Genomic DNA, 3623 nt, shown 5'->3' with positions numbered 1-3623 from the left:
CTGCAATTCTGTGACATACCCAGTATCCTGCTAATCCATTCCTTTGTGATTTAAGTTAATTCAGAGTGTCCATTAAAAAGGGGGGAAGGCATGAGGTCAATTAAGTTTGGGAAATACTGGGTTAACTTGTTAAAAAGTTTGTTAGCTGCAAAACATCTCTAATATTTACTATGCTAATATGCATTATGGATTTCCAAGTAAAAGATAAAATGCAGCATTTCCCAAGCTTATTTTATGTTATAATCTTTTCCTCACATAACCCTCATTAATATTTCATTGCACAGGAATTTAGAAAATGTCACTCCAGTATTATTCAGGGCCACCTTTTTTAGCATATGCTAAAAATCAATTATCCAACCAGTAATTCCAAAATAGTAGGAGTAATATCATAGCATAAGTCAATAACAGCACTTAATAAGTGCTTATTACATGTCAGGTCTTAGCATATGTTAACCTATTTAATTCTCAGAATAACCCTATGAATCAGGCTCAATTATGCTTTTCATTTATAGTAATACTAAAGTGCTGAGAATTTAGTTACTTACCACATGGCTATTAAGAGAGACAGCCTAGGACACAGCTGTTAACATGCATCTGCCTAATTTTTTATTTCACTTCAAATATAACATATAGGTTAATCAGAGAAATGTAAGGGTCACAATATTAAGATGATGTGGGTGAGAGAAATGATAACATATGACAAGAATAATCCTGCTGAAAGATTATGCAGAATTATGATGTGGAAAATGTACTTTGCTAAAATGACCCTAATGAGCAGAATCTAAGCTATCCAGGTCCTTTATTGTTGCTTCCCTTGATGACCCACAATCCAACTGTGAATACCAGCCCTTTTTTTTTTTTTTTTTTTTTTTTAAAGAGAGGGAGAGAGAATTTTAATATTTATTTTTTAGTTTTCGGCAGACACAACATCTTTGTTTGTATGTGGTGCTGAGGATCGAACGCGGGCCGCACGCATACCAGGCGAGTGCGCTACCGCTTGAGCCACATCCCCAGCCCGAATACCAGCCCTTTTCACCCACAGTGTAATTACATTCTATGAGCTTAAGCTTTAAGAAGCAGTGTATTTACTTTTGCAACCATTGCACCCGACCTTGTGTGAGATTTTATAGGAAGGAAATCTCTTATGTTAGTGGAGAAGATGGAAGGACGAACTACAAAAGGTATGTAATGTTTTAATTTGGATATGAGGTGTCCCTCAAAAGCTCCTGTATTGATGCAGGAGGTGAAATGATTCAATTATAAGAGCTTTACTATAATTAGTAGATTAAACCATTTGATGGATTAATAATTTGAATGTATTCCTACTCTAGGCAGGTAGGGAGTAGCTGGAGGAAGCAGGTCACTGGGGGCCTACATTGAGGATTATATATCTTGTCTCTAGGTTCCCTCTTTCTGATTCCAAGATGTCATGTTCTGAGTGGTTTTTCTCTGCCATACCTTTATGCCATACCTTACAGCTGAGACTGCTCACCATTCTTCCTTCTGGCTAACCTCAGGCCTTGGGCAATGGAGCCAGTTGACCATGAACCGAGCTTCTGAAAACTTAAGCCCAAAATAAACTTTTTCTCCTGTAAGTTGTCCTTATCAGGTATGGTCACAGCAATGAAAAGCTGACTAATGCAGAAATAATAGTTGGAAGAAATATCTAATATTCTATAACAATATGACAACAGGTCCTTTTTTTAAATTCTTATTTTAGATAATTAGTATTAGACTTCCTTAATACAGTAGTTTTATCCCCAACCATGGTCTAGCCATAATATTGAACCCTGTCACCATTCTGAAATTTCCTAGGAATGAGGGAAATGTGTGGGGAGGACAATTAAATGACAAACACCCAGGAAGACAGAATTCATGGGGAAAAGCATTGAAGAGAAAAGACAGGTGGGCTGTGAGAAGGTTATGTTAAGCAGTGAGTCAGATGTTTGCTGTCTCATTGACCTTTTCCAATTTAAAAAAATATATGTACAAGAAATTTATTCTTGTGAGGAGTTCAAATGAGTCACATGAAGCAAACATTTCTCTTGAACATCTGTTCAATCTCAGTCCCTACTCCAAACTCAAGCTCGCTTATCAAAATGGTATGTGTTCTTCCATGTCTTTTGCATGTATTTAAATGCATACTCAGGATGAAAAGGGATGGCTTGGATTTTGCCTTGCAAATTGTAGAAATATTACTTTTTCCTCCTAATTGGATAACCAATTGCCCTGACACCATTTATCGAATTTAAACCATATTCTCAAATCTGAACACTTTATTGTGTTCATTGTTCTCTTTGCCAGAGCTACTCTGTTTTTATTACCATTGTTTTATGATAGTTTTTAATACCTGGGTAGGCACGTGTTCTCTATCGATTTTATTTTTCCCTTGTGGTGCTGGGGAACAAGGAGCCTTGCATATGCTAGGCAAGTGCTCTACCACTGAGCTATGCCTCCAGCCCTGACTTGTCTTTTAAAGAATGCCATGGGTTCTCTTCCTTGGTGCTACCTACAGTAGTGGCAGCCATTTCCTATTCAGCATCATGGTTGCCCTCAAACCTCTTGGGAAACCTTAAATCGTCAAAAAGAGAACCAAGGAGTGTCAGACCTGTGTGTCAGACCAATATGTGAACATTAAGCATAATTAGTGGAAACTCAGAGATATTGACAAAAGGGTATGAAGAAGATTCAAGGCCCAGATCTTTATGACAAACATTGGTTATGGGAGCAGCAAGAAGACAAAGCACATGCTGCCCAGTGGCTTCCAGAAGTTCCTGGTCCACAGTCAGGGAGCTAGAAGTGCTGCCAATGTGCAACGAACCTTACAGCTGAGACTGCTCACCATGCTTCCTTCAAGATCCTCAAACTCATCATGGAAAGAGCAGCCCAGCTGGCCATCAGAGTCACCAATGCCAATACCAGGCTGCACGGCAAAGAAAATGGATATATGGTTTCTGGGCACATTTTCTGTGCTTAAATAAAACCACAAAAACTGCCAAAAGACAGTCAGCCAGGCTTGCCCTATTCGTCTCTATTGCATATTAAAGCTATTGATCTTCTACCTGGCTATTCCATTAATTTTTTCATGATTTTTTACTTGATTTTCTAGGGTTTTGCAGGGTAAATAGCTTTATCCCTCTTTAATCCACTTACCTCATATTTATTTCTTTTTTCCTTATTGCATTGCTTAGAGTGTCAAATACAATGTTGACTTATTTAATAACATTGAGACAGATATGATGTCTTGCTTGTCTTCTAATTTCTATCTTAGTGAAATTAGTTCTGTTTTCAGAGTAAAATGTTTTCCTATTTTTCTTACTAGATATTCTTTAAGTTAAGGAAATTTCTTTCTTTTTCTGGTCTGATAGTTTTACATGCCTGTTGAACTTAACAATGTATTGGCATTTATCAGCTGACTAGTTTTTCTCCCTATGTACGCTCACATATATGGGCATATATATGTATCTAAGTGTATGTCATGAATTGCATTTAAGTGCTTTCTAATGTTTAATTACTTTTACATTAAAAAGTAATTAAAACTACTAAACCAGGACATATTTGACTATTTATGTTTGAAATGAGTTGTAAATAGATTTCCTTTCATATGAATTATTTGTTCTATA

At 36.8% G+C, this 3623-nt stretch overlaps 1 pseudogene; it reads left to right on the top strand.

Moving 5' to 3' along the window:
• Positions 1-2543: 2543 nt before the first annotated feature.
• On the top strand, positions 2544-2977 carry LOC107148710 (annotated as a pseudogene).
• Positions 2978-3623: the final 646 nt, after the last annotated feature.

This window comes from Marmota marmota, unplaced genomic scaffold (assembly GCF_001458135.2).
Source record: "Marmota marmota marmota unplaced genomic scaffold, marMar, whole genome shotgun sequence".
Taxonomy (NCBI): domain Eukaryota; kingdom Metazoa; phylum Chordata; class Mammalia; order Rodentia; family Sciuridae; genus Marmota; species Marmota marmota.
Note: the sequence above shows the minus strand (reverse complement) of the source record. Positions and strands in the feature narration are given on the sequence as shown.